This window comes from Falco naumanni, chromosome Z, assembly GCF_017639655.2.
Source record: "Falco naumanni isolate bFalNau1 chromosome Z, bFalNau1.pat, whole genome shotgun sequence".
In the NCBI taxonomy this organism is placed as follows: Eukaryota; Metazoa; Chordata; class Aves; order Falconiformes; family Falconidae; genus Falco; species Falco naumanni.
Window position 1 is genome coordinate 18,466,947 of NC_054080.1, and position 26,165 is coordinate 18,493,111.

General features: G+C 39.6%; 1 long non-coding RNA gene across 1 annotated transcript in view; it reads left to right on the plus strand.

The window, feature by feature from the left end:
- The window catches only part of LOC121081721, a 34,465-nt gene extending 8,514 nt beyond the window's left edge, over positions 1–25,951 (plus strand). Inside the window, exon 2 of the long non-coding RNA XR_005825772.1 lies at positions 264–25,951. This is a non-coding gene — a long non-coding RNA (uncharacterized LOC121081721). The remainder of the gene's footprint in view (positions 1–263) is intronic.
- Positions 25,952–26,165: the final 214 nt, after the last annotated feature.

A 26,165-nucleotide genomic window follows, 5' to 3' on the forward strand; every position in this document is an offset into this window, starting at 1 on the left:
TTCCACCTTCTTGAGTGCTTGTAGATCTTCTGGGTGCTAGGAACAGCAGTTGTTCATTTTTCAACTTCTTTTTACAACTTATGATACTTTTATGCATTTTCAGTACAAAAATAAGATAGACTGAAAGCTGACTATGGAAGTATGTAACAAAGTTGTATATAGAAATAAAAAAAGATTCTGTCTTAATGTTGTAGTATGTTTTTGATTTGCTTAATAACTTGTCAAGGTACAGACATGATTCTGACAAGGGCTTTTTTCTACAGGAGATGAAATACAAAGTGACATGAAGAAACGCTGCAGAGAGAATAAAGTATTTCATGGGATTCAAGGACTGAATTAGAAAACCAATTCCATTTTTGAAAGAGCCTGCATTTTAATTCCAGAGGATTTTTAAAATTGTACCAGTTGTTACATTGCGAAATATTGATGGTGATAATACCAAACTCTGTAGAAGGAGGCTGTAATGGAGGTTGCAATGAGTTTATGATTATTTTTTTTCTGAAATTTAGGTGCATAGAGTATACATTCTGCTCATTTGTCTAAACTAGAATTTATGTCTATGGGTTGACGTTATTACTAAATAACGAGGACTTTAAATTGTAGGGCTGCATCTGCAAAAAATATAGTAATCATCATCAGTCTGAAAGTCTGGACACCAGACATGTGACTCTGGTGACAAAGAGAACAGATAGTTTCTTTCATTCACAGATACCTTTTGCATTTGTACATTTTTAATATACTAGAGGTTGCAAAAAGTGGGAGAACATGAGAAAATAAAAATACTCTCTTTCCTTCCTGAAATAGTAGGCATGTTGTGTATTTGCATTCTTGAAGAAATTTTGGGCTTGGATAGGTGGTAAAAATAAAAATGAGGCTATGAGCAATACTTCTCATATCACTAAATGTACAAGTTGGAAATGGAACCTTTATAACATTACTGGGGTTTTTCCCCCAGTATCTATGTCCTTTTCCTTTTTAAACATATTGCTACATCTCTGCAGATTATCACTAGTCATTGATTGTTCTTAACTTCTGTGTGTGTCAAAGGACACATATGCATTTCTTCTTTGTATTTGTCTATTAAGAATATTAGACATAACCTATGAGGAAGAGAAATCTGGCATGCCTGTCTTCAAAAAGATTTCTTTATTTTATCAGAGGTACGTGGAGTGTAGAGGAAACTCTTCAGTCCTGAATTCATTTACCCAAGAAAATAAAGGTATACAGGCCAGGAAAATAAGCATATTATATTTTCTTTCTCTAGGAACAGATAATTCTTTTACTGTGAGATTTGCTCTTCCCAGTCCAAAAGGCTCACCTGTTTGAGTGTGGAGATATCCAAAGTTTACCATGGATCAATACATAATACTCCTAATGCAGCCACCTGATTACCTGTGCACCTGCACGTACAGGTCACCCAACTGAGGGCATCACATTCTGTCCTCTGTTACTTCTACAGCAGGACATGAATGTTACAACTCAGCACATTTCTTAGAGAGCAAAAAGGTGAACCAGCTAACTAGGGAGGGTGTCATTACAGGCAAAGAACTATGCACTGAAATGATATATTCAGCCAGAGAGTAGCAGTGTCTCAGAAATAAAGGTGTTCTCTATCATATTTTCTTATCTCTATGTTTTCCAGTTGCAGATTTATACGATCAGTCATTTGCCACACTGATTAGAACAGGAAAAGTGTGCAGTTACATAATGGGATATATGTGGTTGCAATTGCTAGATCATTTGCACCTGTGTAAAGGGAATGCAAAATGCAGCCAGTTTATGCTTGCTTTGCAAAACAGAAATGCTAATAAAATACTGGGAAATAGATGTAATCAGAAATGGTGAGTTTGGGCAAAAGAGGATTCTGCATTACTCGTTTCTAATTTGATCATAGTCTGAAACTAAGTGGCTGGGAGCAGTGATTTTATAGGCTGGTATGCCTAAAGAAGGTCTCACTCTAAATTTGTGCTATAACATACTAGTATGTATGCTTCTAATGTTCCCCCACCAAAAAGAGGAAGATCCACTGTCTTTAAAATAGTATGATTATTTACTTTAATGGAAAAACACTGAGGGTCACTTGTTCTAAGACTCATCTAAGCAAATCAGTTTCCTCTATGAAGAAATGCTTTTCAAAGGAAGATAGATGTCAAAATGTGAGGTTAACACTTACCTTCCTGAAATTCCTCCATAATTTACCTATGTCATTCAGGTACTCTTCCAACATACCAAGTGTAACACTCATCTTTCTGAAATGATGCTTTTGGTCCTCTTGATATACTTTTTGCAATTGTTGCTCCTTACATAGAAAAGATGTACACAGCTCTCTTCCAAAACTTAAAAAACTTCGTTCCCCCCCAAATTTTTAGACCCATTTAGGCAGCTCCACAGAGATGTTTGATTCAGAAACAGCAATAATGCTGAAAATAGATTATGAAGGTTATCTAGTACCATATAGTTTGGAAAAATCAGTCAAAAAAACCCAACCCAAAACCAACAAAACCCTGAAAACAGTGATTCAACAAACTGTAGGTGAAATCCAAGCTTTAAATGGAGACAGTGGCCAAACTCCCACTGACACACTTAGGCCAGATTTTCTCCTTAAATACTCAGCAGGCAACTTGAGACATAATACCTTTAGGTATTCGCTGCAGTAACAAAGCGGTTGTTACAGCATTGCAGGGACAGATCGGAGCACAGCACTGAGGCTCAAGTTGGTTAAGAGCCTTAACTCAAACTTTCATCTTACCTGCTTATCAAACAAAGGATGTACTAGAGCTGTATCTCTGCCAGATAATTAAGGTCAAAGAAAAGGAGTTTGTAGTGCTTTAGATTAGGTTGCTTACCTTCTATTTAAGGAAATAGACAGGTAATATGTATGTAAAATTAAAGAGAGTTTTTCCTTTCTTCTCATTCCTGCTTCTTGACCTTGTAAGTGAAGAGTACTAGGTTCTTGTGTTCTAGAGCACCAGGCTTGAAAGAAGCAGCAAAGTTTGTAAATTAGCCTAATGTCTGCATTATTTCACTTCAGAAATCAGGATCCTCGCTACTTTGTGAGTCCTGAGCATGAAGAACAAAGGAAATAGTGAATCCACAATGGACAAGAACAAAAATTTATTTAGAAACATAATCTTTGTTATGATATTTAAAATGGGGGTGGGGGGTGGGGTCATGGGTGGTGGTGGTGTTTGTTTTACTAGTTGCTGTCTGCCTTCAGCAACAAATTCTCGTAATGAAAATTTCAGGAGGGAGGGACTTACCAACGTGGTATCTGTACTTAGGAACTCATGGTGATATCCTTTTTTCTTCTGAGTCATTGTTGAGCCAGCTCCCAAGTTCAATGTTTATGTTTTACACTTTTCAGGGTGGAGTAACAAACATCCTTCCATTCTCATTTAAAACCTCCCTAACAATGAATTCTCTGACCCCATCTGCAGCCATATTGATGCGAAATCATCCAACAGCCATTGCCTTCTAGTGCTCCCTGTGTACCTAGTATGTTCACACAGAAACAGCCTTCCAAATTGCTGGTGATCTGGACAACAGTTATTTTCCCCAGCTGAAGCTCTCCAATCGTTTTCATTGAAACACTGTGCTTTTGCACACAAAGCATGCATCTATGCTAATCAAGCAGCATTTTTTATCAGCAGGGTGTGCACAATCAAGTGTATTTGATTCAAATACAGAAACATAGGTTGATTTACACAGTCGAAAGGTTTGGTCTGGCAACTACAGGTATTAGGTAGAGCTAAAGGAGACTGTAGTGCTTATGGATTCTGATTTACTTTTGGCCTCTAAGGCAGAATGTTATTTCTTTAATTTCTTAATTAAAGAAGAATTTCTTCTTATTATTAAAGAAGAATTAAAGAAAATAATTTCTTCACCGGCACTAACTCAATGCTCTCATTGAGTTCCTGAGAGCAAGAGATGTGTTATTCCTCCTAACAACTTTGCTTCTTCATATGTTCTTCCCTTGCTAATCTGACACAAACAGGCTTCTAAATTATCATCATGCCACACGTTACTACAAAATGTCATGCATTCCTGGCTGCCTCAAGACAAAACACTAGCTGCAAGCTGTAGGAGCTTCAGTGAGACATACTCAGAAAAAGAATCCTGCCCTTGTTCAAGGGCATAAAATTTACTTTCAGATTTCATTAATTTCAGTGGATGGATGAAGGCAAAACAGGTAATTATCAAAAAGGGTACATAGATTTTTACAATATTCCTTTAGGATGTGCCTGCCATCCTAAGAATTGAAAATAGCCAAAATACTGTGTTCTGGCCAAAGAACTGCTCCAACAGTAATATGCAATTTTTATGACCATTAACTTGAAACCAGCGCTATAATCTTCAAAATTACCAATCAAACTTTTTCCCTAGTCAGCTATTTGCTGTGACATGAAATGAGGAAATAGTTGCTTGAATGAGATAAACAAGCAACTTGCTATTATTGCAAAAATGAAGTGTGCAATTGCACAAGCAAAATAGTTTTTTACATTCTGGTTTTAGAAGTTATTATTTGTCTTATCATTAAACTCCATGTGACTAGTTCTGTACTCCTGCTTCATCTTACCTTAAAAAACCAAAACAGTTATTCTTGCTGCTCACTTTTTTTTTTTTTTTAAAAGCATTTGCCACATTCCCAGCTGTTACAACAAATTTGAGTATACAGGTTCATTTACTCAGGTGTTTTGGCTAACAAAGGTCAAGAGGATTGGGTTATAAATATGTAAATCATTAATTGTAGTATGTGTTCCTTTTACTGTGTTGCTAAGAATCACACAGAAGAAGAGAGATTAAATACTTCCCTATAGGCTGCAGTTGTTCTCCCTCCAAGCTGGAGTTAACTCTGTCCTGGTGCCAAGAGGTGTCTGCTAAGTTGCATTGGTTCCTTCTACCAGCCACTTGAACATCCACAAATAGTACACAGAGTTTTCTGTGATTGGAATCTTTGCTTTTCCTGGAGAACAGAGCCTAGGTTTCAAGTGCAATAATATCAAGTATTTGAAGGGTGCCAATGAGCCATTTTGTCAGATGCTCTGATGCACATACGTGTTTATAACATCAACTTTAAGCAGACTTGGGAGCTCAGAGCACTTAACAGGTGAATAATGCCCTGAGTTCTGTGGGAACATTTCTGAGCTTGAAGTCTGTGATTTATTAGTTGCATAGTGGTGCCTGTCTGAGTACAGGGTAAATAAAAGCCTATGTCCCAAAAATATGCTTGCAAGTTATGGGTCAAACCTACCACTGTTCCAATGTGCTACCCTCTAAGGGCAGATGTTAGTTCTGGGGTAAAGACTAGGGATCTAGAGCAAATCCTAGCTGATGCAGCCTGTGACTTTTCAAATTGTGGTGGTTAGTCACTGAGTGCATTTGTACAGTGTTAACAAGGGTCAGGCTCGGGATATTGCTGACAGGCCCACATTGCACTTAACATGCTCCATTTCTGAGTAGAAATCTGGACATATTTTGGGGCTCTAAGAAAGGGCACGCTGTCCCACTCCAAACACGTCTGTGGAGCTCAGACTGAGACGGCCTCTCAGTAGGGATTTGGGGGTTGTGGTGTGGCTGACTGGCAATCTGGACCAAAGAGCAGCCTCGAACTGCAATGAACTGATACTGCAGATGTATCCAGCGCATGCAACACTTGATCTATATGCTTCCCATTGCAGAAGAAGGACTTCCATCAACAGCTACCACTTAAGAGGAAAGTTCTAGTACGCAAGATGCTTTCTCACCAGCAGCAAGATTAAAGCTGAAGAAAAACCTTGGAAAAGCAAGCAATGAAAGCTTATAAAAAAGGCAAAAATTGCAAAGTGCCTAGCTTTGAGCAAGGACGTGTAAGAGCCAGTAGTGAGAACCATGCTAATGTTTTGGCATCCAAATGCAACTAGCAACCTTTGACTTTATGCCAGTTCAGCACTGGGTGTGAAACTCTTGGCAGTTTGCCTGCACTTCACAGCATTTTTAGGTCTGGAGACACAAGGAGAGAGCAGAGAGAGAGAGCAGAGACCCGAGTATTCAGATGATTTTATAAGTCTTGTTTCTGCTTCTCTTTTCTACTTACAAGAAACTATTCATGACTTTTGGGACTACAAAGGATCTAACTCGGAAGGATCAGGTTAGGGAAACAAATCACATCCCCCATTTCTTTAAAAGTGGTCTTTAGATGTATTGAACTGTATTTTGTGCTCCCTTTACACAAAAAATATTTTTTGTCAAGGGAAATTATTATCAGATGTGATTTTCAAGAAGTGAGCTGTCTTTCCAACTTGAAACACCAAACTTCCTTATTAAGAGAGAAGATTTTTGTAACATCTTCCAATCTCCCAGAAATATTAGATCTGCCTAGATTATCTGGAAACAAATGGCCACAGCTCCTAAAAAATATAAGAATGTTTATTTAATTATTTAGTTTGTGTTTGCACAACAAATATACTACATCATGATGCTTTAACCTGATGCTTCAACTGAAGTAATTTTAGATTCAGTAGTTGCTTTTCCAATTCAGTCCGATAATTTTAATTGTACTTGCAGATGTGACTTTATCTAATTTAATCTAATTCAGATTAAAATATTATATATGTAGATATAATGTATGGTATAAAATCAGAAGTTCTCTCACTAATCAAATAACCCTGTTTCTAAAATTGTAAGTTAATAGGAGCGAAAGTATCTTTGAAATTCTGATAGTTACGGATTTTGCTCAAAGGTCTTCTGCCCATCTGCTGTTTATGGCAGCAGTCCTCTCACTCAGAACTGTGCATGGAAGGAGAGGGAGTGCAGGCTGTGCTTCCCAGCATTGCTGCTGCAGACCTTTGCTGCAGCAAGCCCTGTCAGGCAGAGGGGGTGATCTAGAAGCAGCAAGGTTAGCAGAGGCAAACCCAGCTAACCTCAGGTCACTGGCATGTGAAAGGATTCCACTGGCCCTTTCCTTCTTTGCTTGTATCACCATACAGCTATGTATACTGATTTCAGTGCCTGTAGTACCAATTTTTATTGCCATCATCTTCCCCTTATAGGCAGAACAACCCACACATTTGCTACTTCGGTTTTTCCAACATCACTTTGGGAACTTCAGTGCCAGGCATGACTGTGCTACTTCAAAGCAGGGATCCTGTAGGATCCTGTAGGAAGGGATTATGGCAACTCTTGCAGGCATTACTGAGGGCATAGTGTATCCCACAGTCTGCCAATACACATGCCTGTTTTTCCCACACTGTCTTGGAGCGGGATGCAGAGCAGCAGGTCTCTTCTCCACACAACATTCATTTCTCCACACTGGCAAATCCCATATACCCTGTTTTGTACTATTCACACTGTTTTGTTCTCCTGCATGTCCTGAATAGAATTAACAAATAGAGTTTTTCCTTTAAGCTCCGGTGAACTTCACTAAGATACTCAGAAACTGCGTCAGAAGTTTTATGTAGTCTTTCTCACTGGTGTTTCTCTTGGCACCATTATTTCTTGTCTTAATAGAGGCACTGACATTTTGTCAGTGACAGTTCTTTTTCTATATCACCATCAGAGTGTGTGACACATTAACTTTCAAGCAACCCAGAGGTTTTATTTGCTGTCACAGATCTCTTTAAATATTGACCTCTTTAAACATTAAACATTACAGACAAACACCCCAGATTTGACGATGCAGAGATTGCAAAATAAATTACTGTTTAAACCATGGAATGTGCAACATGACAATTCAGAGCAGCTGTCAGGGCCACCCCCAGCTACCCTCTGGAAAGTGCTCTCACCAGCTGCGATACTGGTGCTAACAGTGGTTTCAGAATTATTTCAGGAAACGTTACCATCAAATAAGCATACTGGTGAATTGCTTTAATGACTCCAAATCAATCTCTTATTGTCTGTCCTCTGGTTTGTGGAGTTATTACTTTGCAAATAATAAAGTGTCACTGGTCATCTGGGCACACCTAAAATGAAAGTATATGACTCAAGAGGTTTAAAACTTCAGTAGTGAGGCTTATATCTCAGCAATTTGTTCTCCAGGTAAAAATTTATTGGTCAGATCTTTGGTTGTTGAAATCACTTTGGCACTTGTGTCTGTATTGCCTTAGGGAGCTTGTTGCCCAGGTCCAGTTTCAAGTTCTTTGAGTTGAACACCTTGCCTGAAGAAGGGAGCGCAGGTTCTAAGCCATTACCATCCCCTGCCTGAGTTTTCCTGCTGGATCTGCCTCCTTTTCACTACACTTGAAAAATAAGAAACAGCTGTTTCTCTGGCAAAGCTCAGAAGAGTGTAAACAGTGCCGTAGTTACATGCTATACACCAGATATGTTTTACTTCAGCTCAGAAATAATCCTTTTGCAAGCAAGCCTACCTCTAATCCAGCAGGAAGACTTTTGACAAGGGCAGAACTCACAAGACCGTACCACGACTGTGCACTTTTTGCAGGACGTACAACTGATGACCTATCTTCAGGACAGAGCGATAAACCCTGTTCCTACATTGCATTTTAGGTGAGGCCAAGAGTGCAACTTGGAAGCAAACCTCCTGATTTTTCCCACATACCACACTGCAAAGGGGTCCTGAAGCGTATTATCTGGATTACCTGCAGATAACACTAACCCAGAAGATGCGCTCTGGAATCCTGCAATCATTAATGAGTTTTCCATTCACAGGTCAGAACCAACCTGAAGTAAAACCTACTGAAATTAATATATTGTGGAATACCCAATCCTCAGCACAAATCGTTTTACTCTACAGATCCACTCCTACTGTGTTACCCTACTTGTCAATATATGCATAGCTCAAATGACCTTCTGATATTCAGTTACCATCCATCAGGTTTTCAACTGGAGTATCACTTTTGGAAGAGACTGACTAGTTCATAAATAAACTAACGAATGAAAAAACCCCACAAAACCAACAACCACCAGCCAAAGCAAAACAAAAGACATTGTCTCTGGTTCAAAAGAGAAATGTCATTTCTCTCTAATTCTTCTGCTACTGCAAAGAATGCAAGGGAAACGCTAAGAGCCAGGGCTTACAGCCACGGGCAGGATTAAGGCTTAGATGATTTAGGTCACTGTTACTTCATTAACTTCAGTGGACAAAATAACTACACATCCCAGATGAAGATCCAGACAAAAAGTATCTTGCAATACGCACAGACTGCAGATTCAAAACTCAGGGATAGATTTTAATAGCTACAATAAGGATACTATGCCAGGACAAATAACAAGGGCCATGCAGCTAGTTTCTGCTCTTCATTCCAAACCTCTAGTTTTACTACGTTAGCAAGGATCAGCTAGAAGAATCCCTGGTGCCAAGGTAAGAGCCATGGGAAAATGACAGCTCTGTCCTACACAGCTCCACAGAACACAAGCCAAACCCCTACAGTTTAGGCTTTCTTTTGGGTGGTAGATGTTTCTGTATGTATCCCTCCACCTATCCACACATATATATTCTCAGCCCAGGCAGTATTTAGAAATTATCTCTGCCTCAGAAGTGTACGTTTGTTTCTTCCTGTTTGAGCAACCTTGCACTGATTTGTTTTAAATTAAGAACATGGATTACACCTCATCATTTTAAGGAGGTTTATCCCAGCCTGCATTCTAGCTAGTGGTATTCCCCTCAGCAGAAGCTGCAGGCTAGTTCTCCACCTAAAGGTTCACATTTGTACCTTAAATTTCCAGATCTTATTTCTGAATTAAGATTGATATGCTAAAAAAGAATCAATCTGGAAGAATCTCTTTCTGTTTGAAGAAAAGATTCCCTCTTGGCACCAGGAGTTACAGAGATGCCTTCCCCATTCATTATTTTTTAAAGATACTGGGGTTCAGCCTTCTCCTGCATTTCCAGTGCTGCCAGGTCTTGGCATTTCAGAGAACTTTTTTCTTTTCCCAGTGATCAAAGAACTGCAGGTCTTCCTACCAAGTGCACCTGGAGGTAAGTAAAATGATTACTATAAGGGGTGTGTTCTTGAATGTACATAAACTGGAATTTTACTGGGGCTAGTTGAATTTTAAAATCTAAGCAGAAGGTTACAGTCAGCTGAACTGACCTTAAAAGACCTACAGATAAAAAGACACAGGTTAATTCAGCTGTAAATCTGTGCAGAATGGCATAGCAACAGGATGACTGTCCGAAGGACAACTGTTGATCTAACTTTAGGTAGCTGCTGAAAATTATTTTCCTGAAAACATAACAATTCTAGAATAGACTTATGCCCTTCCAAAGGGGCTTAAAGAGTATGCAAAAGATGCCAGATAACTAAGAAGAACCCCCCCCCAAATTGTTGTATACGAGCATGAAGCAGTATATCCTGTAAAAAACCACAACTTTCCCACAAACGCAGGGCCTAGGACACTAAGTCTTGGGTTTAATTTTCATGAGAGAATTTGGATTCCCAGCCACCTCTAAGCAGACTGACACCAGTGGTGTGGCTCTTGAGTCTGCCAGATATCAGATGTGGTACTAACAATTGTCCTGCCATCACTGATGTAAGTTAAAATCCAAGACAAGTTACAATGAAAGCAGCAAGATATACTGGCAGCTTTAGCCAATGTGCCCTTTAATTGAAACAAATCTGAATATTCAGTTTTTCAAGTGTGATTGTGCAGCTCAAGATAACTACTCCACTTCTGTCCCAACGCTCTTTAGTTAGTCAGTACCTGCAACGTTTTCTGCAATACACGTCATTGAGACTATCTTATACAGGTGACAAAAAACATATATGCGCAAAATACATTCTTTGTGTATGCAAGGCTCTTCTTTTCACACTGTCTCTTAAAAAACCTGCTTCTCTTCTCTTCCCTCCATCATGGCTATCTGCACTTCGTGCTAAGAAAGACATTGCTGCAGGAATAACAGCCTCAGTGGAGCCACACATGGAGGATAAGCAAAACATCTCAGAAGCTGGCCAGCAGTTCAGCATTTTGTTTTTCTTTCTTTCAACCTACAGATACCATCCCTGTATTTAAAGTCAGGGATACGCTTACATGACTGAATTGAATTGGGACATCACACAGAAAAATACTTTATGTAAGCCTGACTTACCTACTGCTTTCTGCTGGTGCTACTGACGAGTCAGGCTGAGCCTGTGACAACAAGAACAATCAGCATTTAAAAAAGGAAACAACACAAACTCAGATCCTGATTCTTCCAGGTAAGGAAACCACTCACCTTGGGGATTTATTTGGCTGAAGTTACCCTGTACCAGATCTGACTGAAGTCTTGCTAATGCCTTTAGAAGGGAAACTCGCTCAAGATCAATACAATGTCAACTGCAAATGATTCATGAGGTGAATAAAAATGCACCCAACCAACTCACACAGCTAGAAACACTTTTCTAAGGCACACAGCTGCACTGTTGAGCTGCCTGATGGTCAAATCTCAGAACACAAGCTTTCCTCCACCTGACAAAGAGCATTCAATTTTAAAGAGTTTATATGGCCAGCTTTCTAGCTGCAAAAGGCTGTTGAAACATTTCAGTTTTGTTTTTCACACACTGTCAAAAGTTTTTTTGTTTTGGCTTGTGTGCTTTCAAAGGCAGAACAGAAATATTTACAAAGGCACTATTCATGCCAGAATTTAACTGTTGATTGACAACTCTTCTTCTGTGAGCTGGTAAAAGCTTGATGAATTGTAGCTTTGGCTGGAAAGAGCCAACAGTGAAACTGAACACCTCTTCCTCAATCCCAAATATCTGCAAATCTAAAGGTCCTTTTGTTGAAAGAGTACTGACTTTCAGAAAGCCAGGCAAAGAAGGAAAATAATTATTTTTTCAGTCCTTTCCTTGTTCTTATTGCTACAGAGTCCAACTCTGACACCTGAACTCAAAGCAGATATTCCCATCATCCTCATCAGCATGCCATGTGACAAGAGACTCTTATCTTCTGTCAGGTGTTTTGTTTCCTCCCACATCAGTTCAATGAAAGGAAAAAGCCAAAAATGCTGCCTGTTCTTATGTTTAAAATATCTATGTTAGAAAAAAAAAAAAAAAAAGTTGAAGAAAAAGACCTTGTTAAGTGATGAGACTTTGTTTTCTGTACGTCACTGGAAACTGCCTTTTCAAGGCATGAGTTAACTGAAGAAGCAGACGTGTGTTATTTGGTTCACATCTTTCAGCAAAAAGTGATTTCAATATTTTTAAGCAGTATTTAAACAGAATTGTCTACTAAAAGAAATTCAGCAAAGTTTCCATAAAACAGCTGTCACTTTTAACTTATTCTGATATTTTGAGCTTTCATTTTTAAATCTCCCCTTTTAACATGCTCGGTTGGACTTTGTCTTTCAAATACAACGAGACAACTTGGCATCTGCATGGGCCAAGATGCTTAGAAGGGTTTTCATTTCAAAGGTGGACTTTCTGAATTCTCATACAACAAGTGAGACAGAATCAATGCTAATACTCTATAGTATAAGAATATACCTGGAATAAGGCATCTACATCTACATTAGCATTTGAATTGTCTTGCTGGTGTGAGAATTATTTATATAATTTAATATTTCAGAATATTCTGACACATCAAACGATGTGAAATAATTGGATCAATGGAAATATCAATGATTACATGTAAAAAGACAGAAATACAGTAAGAAGGGGAGAAAATCAGCAAAAAGAGAATAGAAAGCTATTCAGAAATGCACATTTCCCGTGCAGCATTTTGACAAAATTTTGAGTGAGATTTTGTTCTCTGGGTGTCCAGTACTTTCACCACACTCATAAGTGTGTGAACTCTGAAAGAGCGACACCTTTGTCTCAAGAATGTTCACCTGTTCAGGTGTTCCTCCATTATCTGACACAGAACACTTTCTTGCTGTTCACTTCTTTTAAAAGAGCAGATGACTGTGGCAGTCAGGCAGAGAAGCCTTATGTCAGCTTTTCACACGGTCTGTCCTATCAAAGGACATGCTTCCTCCCATTACTTTAGTAAATCTGCTCGTGTCATCAGCTTTTCAACAGTCAGCATGTCTAGGGATCTCTTTGCAACCCAGCCATCAAGCTTTCATTTGCAACTGCTATTTTATATATTTCTGTCAGCCTTTTATCATGACCTTAAGATTACATTTCTCCAATTATTGATTTCCCTTTTGAAAAAAAAAAGGAATGATCATTTTCAGACATCTTATGGACAAGATTTTGGGAATGCAATGGTAGAAGAGAACTTTAAGCAGACAGAATAGATTGAAATAGCAATTTGTCTTCCACTTTTAAACTTTCTCTTACTTAAACTTAAGCCATCAAATCTTATAAAGGAGAACTATTTTAAAAGCTTTCAGAGGAAAATCAGGAAAATGATCCTGACAAAATAAAATCCTTGCCTGAAGCTATGCAGCCGTCATTTTGATAGGGCCTGTGTACATAAAGTACCCCAAGACTTAAAAAAAACAAACCAAAACAAAAAAAGTAAAAACCCACAAAACTTCTTCAGAATTCAGAAATTCAGAAATGAAATTCTTTGCTTGTATATAAAAGGAAGTCTCTTCCAGCCCTACCTCCTTAAAATGATAATTACCTTACAATCCTTTCTTTATAATTCATACACATCTAAGTCTTGTGCATACACATCTAAATACCTAGACACATGCATTAGCATTCTTTCAAAATCAGTTTTCCATAACCGCTTCTGAAATTCAGCCTATTCCAAAACCTGACCCCCAGGTTGCTGCAGGAAAGGAATATTTTAACATCAGAAGCACCCTGCCAAATTTAGCACAAGAAAAAATTCATAGTAAACTGCACAAAATGCCTTCAGAAATGCACACTTGTTTTATCAGCATAATGTGGGGTCTGTCACAAGCATCAAAGTATTTTAAATAGACCTATTCTGTGGTGCTTTCACCCCAGCAGTAGCTATGGTCAGGTGAGCAAGGCTGCCTTAGAACTTAATCTAAACCCTCATTGCCTCTTTTTGTCCTTTTCCCCATGCCTATCCCAGTTCTGCTTCTAGAACTACCTAGAAGTTTGATCCAGTTTATCCTTCTGGACAGCTTTTTTTCACCTGCACTATGAGAGACAGAGATACACTACAAGTAGATATAAACCATCCGTTGACCTGAACTACTTTGAGTTGTCATGTGTACTTATGCTCTGCCAGGCACAGTGGTAAATATTTCCCTAAGGAGCAAAACGAAGTGGAAGAATACTCCAGTGCCTTGTCCAGGAGCAGTGAGTGGAGTCCCTCAGGACACCACAACCCCTGGTAGCTCAAAGCTACCATATATAATAATTCTTATTTCTCTGCCTAAGATTTTTGTCTCAGAAACTTTGTAGTAATTCTTCCTTTCCCAAAAAACTTTTTGTATTTTTATCTTCAGACATCGTAAGCTTCTGGTGCAGGACATTTCTTGCTGCATCTTTGACTGGAAACAGAATGAGAAAACTCTGTCTCACCTTCCATTTTTGTGTACCCTGTTGGAATGACACTAAAAGAAATGCTAAAAATATTTGGCCAGTTCAGTTGAAGCCATTCAAACTAATATTACTTTTGGCTGTTTTCAGTTTTTATTATTGTGCAAGATGGTAATTTAAAATATGTTATTGCTAAATTAGTTTAACAGTTCATGTATAAACATGACTAGTTACCGTCTAAACAGCTAAAACATCATTTTTCACAAGGTGCCTGGTTAGGGGAATTTCCAATAAGGACTGACGTAATACTTCTGCTTGTGAAACAGACGGGCAGGGTCACCTGTGTCATCCCTGGGCTGCACTGCAAAGATATATCTTTGTGTCAACGGAGTGATGTGACCTGTACTCATCATTGATGCAAAACAAAAGTACTGGCAAGTTTGGAGAACTACAGTTGGCAAAGTCAGAAGTTAGCTTTGTGACTTGGGGAAGATGATGGGAAGAGACACCTCATTTTAAACAAGCAAAAGAAAAGAAAAACAAGTTTAAAATAAACAACATTTTTTATGTATCCTCTGCATCTAGAGAAAAGCAAAAGCTAACATATTCTGACTGAAGGCCAAATGCTGAGCCTTGGCTGCAGGTGCTTGGCTCCCATTGTAATCAGCAGGAATTCTATGTGAGTATATCGAAGGTCAGAACTGAAACCTGTTTGAGCTCAGATCAATATAACCACGTGATTTCATCAGGTCTGCCTAAGTGTAATAAAGTAGAACTTAAGTCATCATATCACTGAATAATGCATTTTGTGTTTAAGTACAGATACACAACTTTATTTAAATAAACATCAGCCCAAGGAAATGAAAGTTGGTGTGAACTGAATTAATGCTTTGCTATACAAAATGTGAAAAGCCCAGCCATTTATCAGAGTGTAGCTTAATTACTCTGCGTGCAAGACATTAAATCTGAAGGAATAAAAGATGTGCTAAGAAACCAGATGTTAAAGCTACAGAAGAAGCAACAGATGGGTGCTTAAGTCAAGCATATCACCTCAACTACAGTGCAAGCAATCTTTATCCTATAGTGCTGATGCGGACTGCACTCTTTCAGTTGGATCCAAGAGAAAAGTACACAAACTGTTCTTCAGTCCTTCTGCCACTGAAGAGAGGAGCATTCTCCCTTTCGAGACTTCAACTGTCTTGAATTAGCTTTGCATTGTCTGCTTCGTCTGTGCCCGCTGCCATGGCATCAGACTACAATGAGTCTTCTCCTTCCAGAACACCAGTTTCCATTCCACCCACTGTCTTGGCTGTCCCTTGGAAAGCTGACTGTATGAAGTGCAGGCTCTGACACACAGCACGTGTTAAACCCTCAGGCTGTCTGCTCTTAGCATTGCCAGGTCTGAAGTACAGGGCAGTTCTAACCCCATTCCAGCAGAAGCCATGCACCTACTGTAGCTCTGGTAACACTTTTTGTGCATGTCATGAAGGCAGCCAGGCACCAATTGCTGTGTAAATTTAGTCCTTGAATAAATAATTCTTATTTCCTTGTTTGTAAACAGGCATCTGTACGTACAGCTATAGATACAGTTTAGAGTTGGTTAACTGTATACACATAGATACAGTTGGTTGAGTTTAACCACCCGTCCTAAACTGGCACATCTCTCATTGTAATTATTTCTATTTAAAAAAAAACTTTTGGCAAAGATTCTTCCTCATTCATTTGGGATGTACTGTTCAATTTACAATCGTAGAACAGGAAAAATTACCCCTCAGAACCCTCCTGCTTTGCTTTTCTGTGAATATTCAGTTTAGCAGAGTTTATATATTTAGAAAGTTGAAAATCAGCACAGCCAAGAGAAGTATAAAATGTTAAATAAATCTAAAGTGTTTGCATGTTATGAAACAGGTTTTAAGTTTCTGTCTTCTCAAGTGAAAGTGGAGATTGTGTATTATGGTGTGACATAGTATGTACACTATTTTAAGTGGTATTATGATTTAAAATATTTTACTACTCAAGGAGAAGCACTCAAATCTTAAACAAGCCAGGCTTAGAGTAAGAGCCAGATGTAGTTGTAATGTGATGTCTTCCAGATGCTACTGTGCAACATACCAGCAGAGTCTTTCCTGTTGGCTGCTAGGATTTATGTTGCATTTAAGCTTGACCTGTTCTGGTAATTTAGGGCATGGTTTCACTGGTCACAGTCATGTGATGATACATCATCAACATGGCACAGCAATGAAGATGTCTACCAGGGCTCCCCCAGAAGGTACTGAGCACTTCGTGCTAACAGCAGATCTGGCTCTTTAATTCTCTCTTCTTGCTTCCTTTAGCCGTATACAAGCTTTGAGAGTTTGGTCTTAGGCATTGAAAGGACTCCCAAGGAAATATCTTGCAGATTATGGTGACTTTCCATTCTGAAAAAATTATTTCTTTGCCATTTCAACATTCTTCTCCTTCTGCGCCCTAATAATAACCTCAGCATCCTACCTATTTGACTTAAAGCAAGAAGCCTTAATAATAGCAAATATGGGGTCCCTAAGGAAAGAGAAACCTCTAATGCACAGAGGTCTGTTAGCCTCGATGTAACCACCACTGACGAGAAGGGAGAGAGGCAAGACAGAGAATCCTGTCAATTTGGTACATTTATTTAGCAGGTTAAAGCCCTAAGGTAAGATACAATTTGAAGGTGTCTGAAAATAATACGGTAGAAGAGTAGAAGAATAATCTATATGTCTTCCACGCTAGATATGTTGCTTTGCCTATCCATTTAAACTATCCACTCTGCTTTGTCAGAGCTTCTCCACATAATTATGTTCCCTCTTCTGGCTGTAGACAATGGTGCATACAAAACAAGATGAAGACAGTGGGGGAAAGAAAAAAAGTCAGGAAGAAAAAGGAGGCAAAACAAGATGGAAAGAGGAAAAAAAGAGGAAATAAAAATGGATTGTGAGCTAATACTACATTCCTACAGAACCAAGATAGTGAACAATAAGGTACAAGTCACTTCAAGACTGCTCTTTAAAATGCCTGGGTTATTTTCACTGCTTTTACTGCTATGAGATATTACTGGTCCGCATCCAGCAAAGACACCCTCCTAACCTGAGAAAACATTCAGCCACACTGAAAGATACAGCTGCACAGTGGTTTTGGGTGAGTAGTAACTTACTGAAGTAATGCAAAAAGTGGGGGGAAAAAAGTGTCTAATCGGAACTTTAGGGGAAAAAAATCTGTCTGTGGAAAAAGGTAATTTCCAAGTTGAAAACTAACCAGGACGGAGGCTTGAAATAGTGGAAAACAGAAAACAAATTCCTATGAGATGAGCTAACATTGTGCTCTGCAATGAAAAGTAGTTAGAAACTAAAGAAAACAAGGGGTTTGGAGCCAGAACATGACAAAAACCACCACAGTCTCACATCCCAGTTAGCCCACACACTTCTGGTGCTAGGGACCTCTTGGAAGAACAGTCTGTCTCCTGTTTGATCGAGGAGAGTTCACAGGAATTTATAAATGACAGCTGCCTCTGCTGAAGGGGACCTAACAGGTACTGCACTGGTGCTTCCCTGTCCAAACCCACAACCACAAAACCTCACCGTCACATCATTAGGATAGGGAGAGATCAACACCGCTGAATCCAGTTCTAGCTCTGTGGGAGTGAACAGTAAAACTCCAGATTTACTACAAAAGCACTTGTCTGGAAAGGTTTTCTGAACTTAACCATTGTCTTATTTTACAAGTTTCCTGTAAATCACATGTTATTGCCTTGTTCTGTTTTTTTGGGGGGAGTAGGTTGGGGGTGGTGGGGTGTATGTGACTGGTGTTACTCTTCTATAAAAGAATCCAAACTCCATCAGAAACCTTCCTGTAAACCAGAAGATTGCCATCTTAGACATAACTTAGACATAAATTTCTTCAGAGTTGAAATTCTGTGTGCGCTCATTGTCTCCAGGCACAGAAAGGCTGTATGTGTTTGAAATTTGTCCATCCTTCCTAATTGTGCTAGCTGGTCTAATGATCAGAAGGTAATGATCTCTGGGGTCTCTGGAAGATAATAGGTCTCTGGGGCATTATTCTTACTAATTTATGAATTATAAAAATTAGTTACAAGGCCCATCTTATCTCAAAGACCCCCCATCATGATCATCTGTAAGTTGGTTACCTTCCTTGTGGCTCATTGGGAAATGCAGTGCCAAAGGATGAGTACATGGAAACTACTGACAAATCTGGAAAAGCTAGTGGTAACCTGAGAAGTTACTGAGGAACAACCTGAAGGAACTTGAGAAGGCAGCTAGCCTGTGAGGTCCTGTGTCTACACACCGGTAGCTAGTAAGAAATCTGTGCTTAGGAGAAATGCCAACAGAGCTGCAGCGTCCCAAAAGTATTTAAGAGCCCAGTGCATACCCCAGAACAGTGGTCCAGTGAGTGTGCTGCAGCAGATCTCTATTAATAAGCAAAAAAGAACAAACCTGATATACCCATGATTCATTCAAATGAGATGGCAACGCTGGCTCCTATAACCCATGATGTCCCCACCCTTGTAGACAAGGCCATGTACTTTGGCCCCTAATAGGAACTTCATGTACTTACTAAACAAAAATCTCTTCTCAGCATTATTAATGTTTGGTATAAGCTATTTGCATCACAATAACATGGGTAGTAATAACATTGAGAAATCAGCACTGCTTTTAACTGCTAAGTCATTGCCCTTTCACCAATCAATAATTCCAGATATTTTCCAAGGGAACATTTTCCCCAGAGTCCTCAAGTAAATCTTACATGGGGAGATCTTACGTGATCTTAGGAAGAAGAGACTGTGAATTGATTGAAGACTTCTATAAAAAATTCATTTGAGATCTGGTTTGTGTAGGCAACTCTGGTCTCAGAATCTCATGATTACTGCCACTAGGACTGCTTGGTCCAAGTTCCTTATCTTCCCTTCTTTGCTGCATGATTCCTCAGGCACAGCTATTTAAATTCTGTTTATTTGAACATGGAATCAGTTCCATGAACCCAGAGTGTGGGGTACTATGCAGGTACATCTGTGTGCTAACTTAATGTGCTGCTGCTTTTCACTAGTGCCATGAGAAAGAGCAAGCTGAAACTGCTTCAGGCCACTGTAATTCTTTAACAACAAGGTTAGATCATCCGTGTAGAGAGTTAAAGCAACTGCCAGCAGTTCCAAGTTGTCATGTCAGTGAGTAGACTTAGTACAACACCAAAATGTCTTCTTTCTTCCCATCCTAAATCTGAAGGAAGTAGCTGACAGTTGAAGTGGTTGCTGCTTCACTGTTCATTGAATGTGACCTGACTGCCATGTTTTCCACCTTGCACCAAGGACAGCCAAAAGTATGTTTAGCTCCTCATGAACTTGGGATTTACTGCTCCACATCTAGCAAACCTGGCACACAATTTCAGAGTGTCTTAATATGAAAAGATGCAGGCTGTGGTGGCTCAGAAGCAGCTTCAGCCTGCTATGAGGCTCCAGCCTTTGGAAAATGGATGGGCAGGGAGATAGCTGAGGTAGCAACTGCTTGGCCTGTCCATTTTAAATCACTGGTGTGTCTTGGTCCTCTTTGTTCCCCACTGAACCGTACAGATGTCTTCACGCAGTTAACCCCAGGGAGCTTGAGCCTATGGCAAACCCTGAACTTTGGAATCTATCTGTCATACAGTATAGCTGGCTTTCAACAGAGGTTGCAAGCCCAAGCTAGCGGTACTGTGGGCATGCAGTCATTTGCAATCGCTTGGGGTTTTTTTAAGTGACAGGGAGATATCCCTTACAGATATTAAAATAATAGGGAGAAGCAACTGTTTCAAAGAAATTACTTTGAACTGAGGTAAGCATTTAACTTTGTAGTGACTCTGTGACTCACTCATTCACTTGGGATCCTCTTACTAGCTGCTCTGCAGATGGAAATAAGGGAATTCCAAAGGCAAGTCAATATTTGGGTATTGTTTTGTTTAGAACTAACTGGTTTCCAAAACCCCACCTTTATTTTAGTACAAGTCTATGGAAACAATTTTCCGCTTGTTTTGAATCATTTTCCGTTCTGTGGAAAAGACCTGCACAAGTGTTTGGGAATTTCTGATTATGAAAGATGCTTTTATGGAATGTTATGATGGTGTCTTCAGAGTCAAAGACTACAACAAAATACCTAGTGTTATTTCCTTTGGGAGTGGGCTTTCCCTGCAAATGAGCATTTGGTATTTCTAGGTCTTAGTTCAACCTTTCAGTCTTACAATAGAAGTGCAGGGTAACTCGATTATAGACGCTCTATATGAACAATTAATGTCCCTATATTTTAGCTCTCCACAGAAGATCATATGTTTTTAGGTAGCAACAGAAATACAGACTACCCAATTGTATTGGGAACTAGCAACAGGTTTGAAATACTTTTGTAGAGCTATCTGCCCTGTCTGACAGAAGGTCACCAATTTCACTGTGCCTAAATTCCCTTGTTATTAAATAATTTAATGCTATTGACCTGCCATAGGCTTGATATCACAGGAATAAATATTTTTAGGATCTCAGATGCTGCAGCAGTTGAGGCTATACAAGTTACTTAGGCATAATTCGTGTTGTATGAGAGTCTAATTCTCTAATACCTGTAACACACTTCCACAATTCTTGGAGGAACGGCACTAGTGCTATCACATTGCATGTAACAAGGCAACAATAATTTACTTTCTTGTACGTTATGCATTTCATTTTCATTGAGAACCTGGAGTACTTTCCCTGCCTGGTTTAAGAAAAGTTTACAACTGGAATATTACACTGCTCTGCAAAATGTCCTAACCACTGCGCTAACAAAAATTCTAAGTTTGAGGAGTCTTCAGGTGACTTTAGCTGTTTTTTCAAGTGCTTTGTGCCAAGAAAGCAGGGGCCAGAATTCAAACCATACATCTTAACCCGAGGGGGTTATTTTTCCAAGATATCAGAACCCCAAAGTAGGTACAACAGATGAAAGGACCTCCTTAATCTGAGTTTAAGTTGCAATGAAGCAATGAAGCAATGAAGTGCAAAAGCAGAGGTGTGATATTTCTTTTAACTGATGCAACGACGTAGGAAGAGACTCTTCTGCTCACACTTGCCTTTTGTCCAGAGACTAATTCTGAATACTCCTGGCCAACATGAAGCACTAGATGTTAAAGCTTTTCTCAAGCAGTGCCTTTTCACTCGTAAGTGACCCTGTTCAGGGAGGGCCACCATCTGAAGTCTCACGTAATAAACGTAACCAGAATTAAGAACGCAGTCCTAGTAAAGGCTTAAAATAAGACCCATTGTTTCAACCAATGTAAAACATTGTAAAAGTCAGTTGACAACAGCATCAATATTCCAGCCTATAAAGATCTAGCCCAAAAAGGTGATAAGGCTTCCTCCAGCCACTGAGTTTAAACAGGACTATTTTGCACACTTTGTTTGAAGTAAGCTTTCATAAATGCTATTTTCTTCCCTAAGAATATGTTCAGTAAATACTCTCATACCAGCAATCCCAGGCCCATTCAGAGCCCTAGCTGTAACAGAGGAATACCTATATGCCACAGGTCTGAGTGCCTCCCAGTAGGCTATTCAATGTTCCAGTGAAAGGTTCAGACCATGGCTTCTATAACAGTATGTAACCAGACCTCAAATGAACTTGGTCTTTGCAGTAGTAACAGACCTTCAGCATTTACAGAGTAGTTCTCTAATCTCTAGAGCTATTTCTGCTCCTCAGGATTGACTGTCCTTATGCTTAGGGCATGCACTTCTCACGGCACATCCTCTAAGTGAGAGATCAACAGGATGTCTCTGCATCTAGCGCCAAGCACTTACACAGCTGTTTTGCAATCCTCTTCAGGGCAAAACTTTGTACCTGCCTGCAGATAGAAACAAGGGAAGAAACATTTTTCAGCATGCTTATTTGATCAGAGTGCTCACCGTAAACATGTAATACGTTGCAGAGGCATCTTTTTCAGCGAGGGAGAGAAGAGGAAGTTCATTTTTCTGGCTACTGCTCTCATGGGTTCCCAAGACTGTGACTTACAAACAAAATACAACCCTTTGCATTCATGGTGTGATTTGAAAGGCACTCAAAAAGATACTGAGTGTCTAAAAGAAGAGAACAGTATGTAGCTGTCTTTTGGAGCAGAAGTTTTGCTTTCTGGTCAGGGAACATGTTTTTGCTCATGGTAGATTTGCAATTCATGTGGATCTCATGGAAACCGGCCAGATCAGAATAGCATGTGCCACACAATCCTCTTATGTTGTTTCTCTAATTATTATGAATTAAGGAGGCAGGCTAATGAAGTTTCATGCCCTAAGAAATACATTAATTCACATTTTATCATCATGTTTTAAAACGTTCTTCACCACTGCTGGCCATAGGTCAGCCAGTTAGCTAAACTAAACCTGGGAGAGCACAGGGTCCTGAAAGACTATAAATCTAAAACCAAGAGCAGAATGGGCATGAAAAATAAACCAGGGCATGAGCCATTGAACAAATATACACTTTATCTTTGTAGTTCATAAAAGGATTTTTTTTTGCCTGCTGGGAAGTGAAGTGCAAATAGAGTTGCTGTTAACATTACGTGTTCCTCTGAACCTACAATGGGACAGGAAGGAAGCACACCTCAGCTGTCAAGAAGTCAGGCTTTAAGAGAAAATAATGTACTCATCTGCCTGTACCAAAGGTTTTTAGTGAATTTTAGAGTAAAAGTGAAGAGGAAACAGGTCTGGAAAAGACATAAGATGTTTCATTATTGATCAAAAAAGCCCAGACATTTCTTGTGTAGCGTGCAGGAATGATCGATTAGGTTAGAAGAGTTTGTCTGTTCCTATTTTGGGGGCCATTCAACCCTGAAGATATACAGTGTAATGTACCCACTGGATTCAAAGATTCAAAATCTAATTATTGAATAAGGCTTCGTATGAGATACAAATGTCAAAACTAGTCTTGAAGGCCTGCACAATTAGTCCGTGGTGGGTTTGCTTCCCTTACCAGCCAGAAAGGCTGGGGCTACTGTCTATCCCCAGAACACAAGATGCTCTGACATTTAAGGACAGCAATATCTTTCACAAGCTACACCAGCAAGAGCAGAATATATGGTATTGTTCAAAAGTACTGAGCTTCATGTCGTTCTTCTTGTCTCTGCAAACCAAGTCACTGTAGGCAGGTCACCTCTTTTAACCTTGGGAAGGCTATATTCTTGCAACACAGCTTTCTCTTAGCCATGATAGGAGTGTGAAAAAATAACCGTAAGGATTAGCTAGTGAATAGCACATCTTGTATCTTTGTGGTCTTGGGAAAAAATCTTTGTAGTGGAAGCAGGGTTACATATAGGGTGGATTTTGATTCTGCTGTGTTCCTCTATACATCAACAACCGAAGAAGATGAATAATGCTCAAACATTACTAAGTGTCAGCCAGCATTAAGTAACAAATTGAACTAGTTTGTCTCTGCTAAGATTTTGTAATGAGTTAGACAAAAAGTAACTCCAGGCTCAATTACCCACAAGAACATTAAGAAATTGTGTTTACACAGCAAGAAACCCTGTCTGAGCCACAATTCCTGTTCGTGCCTCCAGAGCTCCCACATCTCAGCATGGGGAGAAAAAGAGCTGCTCACCTGCTGGGTAGACATAGGTGAAAACCCTCAGAACATGTCCTGAGTTTCTGTGAATCTAGTCCTCATCAGCCACAGACAGACAGATGTGGATAGCATTTCCATTCCCAGAGAAGTCCCTGTTGTTAGCTTTTCCCTTGCATACGGCATATGCTTTCCCAGCAACTGTTCACTACAAAGCCTTCCCACGTAAAATGTGTCTTTGATAAAAAACTTCTCACAAAATTTCTAGTAATGACTCTCCAAAACAAAACCAAAACCACTAAACTCTTGCAATTTGCTCAATACATGTAAATATTGCACTTCACTCCACTCCTGGCATTAGTTTGCCTCCCGGTGTCTTTCTGTTGAAGCTTCTTCACTGAAATCTTAGTGAATGCACCGAGTCATAGTTAGTCTAAGTTCCTCCTGGTGTTGACAGCCTGAATGATTTATTAGTATTAATGGTTTAGGCAGTATCTCTTACCACTTAAAGACCTTAGCTGTAATGCAAGTAAGTGTTAAACTCTTCAATTTACAGTGGCACTGCTCAATAGCACCTTCCCAGAGGAAAGGATATGAAGCACAAATCATGTTCATTGCCACTGAAAGCTGATTGTCATCCACAGCATACTTCTACCTCACCAGCTGGCCAGTTAGCAGTACTCCAAAGCTCAAGGACTCTTATATGTTAGGTTTAATAACTTGGCTGTTCAGCCATAATAATGCACAAATACCATTTTGTTTTCATGGGTTTCTATGTTTTAAACCAGCACAGGTCATATGAACATATTTGTGTAAGTGAAAAAGTGACTCTATTTCTTGTTATAGTGCTTGGTATTTATTAAATATTCTTTCAGTGGGTATTAGCTATAGGCTTGTGCTGTACAGAGCATAAGACACATAGCTAGTGCTTGGGAAGGAGCAAATGTAGCAGTTGTGGTATGTGTTCTAAGGACTCTGGACCTGATTAATAATTTGTCTTGAGGATTCCTGTATTTGTGGCCTTTTTGTTGTATATGCTACCCCCTTACGTTTCTGGTATGGTGGACATAAGTACCTGGTAAGTACCTTGTTCTGAAACACTGGAATTCCTGTATTATTCTATGCAATGTATGGTACCATGTTTACTGTGGCTGAACAGTGTTTGGGAAACCTATTTTCTGCTGTATTTGCGCTGCATCACTTGCTAGGCACATCATGTGCGTGGCTAACTGGAGTACTGTCTGAGTTTCTATACCAATGGATCTTGGTACAGCTAGCTGCTGTCATCACTGCTGTGCTTCTTGGCTGTCTCTCCAATCTTTCCAGTTCCCATGACCTGACAACCTGTCATCTACAAGCTATCGGGTTTGTTCGTTAATTTTACCTGGTAAGCAAAAGTGTGATGAATATGCAACGTTTGAAGTTAGTTAAGTAAAACTGCTCATTTCCTGTGAGAAGGGGGAGGAGGGAAAGAGGCAACAGATGCAAGCAGAAATACAAGACATTTTGTTTAAACATAAGGCTTCTTTGCTGTGAGAGTGGTCAAACACTGGAAGAATTTGCCCAGTGTCTGTGGTGCCTTCATCCTTGGAGACACGCAAAATCTACCTGGATGTAGTCCTGAGCTACCTGCTGTAGGTGACTCTGCATGACCGGGCAGCTGGACTGCCATCCTGAGCTCCTCTTTGGTCCTGTGATACTCTCACCACAACTTGAGCCATGCCAAGTTAAGATGCTAAAGCCCAGCATCTAGCTTGACAAGATTTTTCAGGAATTGGTTCATAGTTAATGAGAAAGAGACATACTAAACACTGGGGTATACTGGACCCCAAGAAAAGCAAAAAGATTCTTTATGCCTGCAGTTTCATTGCTCCTAATGCTTCTTCCAGTTTTGGGCTACACACTCGCTTGACCCCTCCTTGGCACAGCCTCTAGGTCCACCTCATGCAGACAGTCCCCACTTACTGCTGGTGCTTATCCCTGTACTTTTGCCTTTAGGCCTGCTTTATCTTTTCATTTTTCTTTTCCTTCCATGCCCCTTTCCCTGCTCCCCACCCCCCCCCCCCCCCCCAAAAAAAAAAAAAAATATTTGCAAAGCACCCACTGCTTTTGCACTGCCTTTCAAGGAGTAATTGCAGCCCAAGGGCACAGGTTCACTTAAGAACTGCTACACTTCTGAAACATTTTTTGAAAATTTGACACAGCCTCCTCACAAACAGGATCTCATTAAGTGTTTTCTGGGCTTGTCAACACCGGGAGAAGTATGTGACTCATCTAA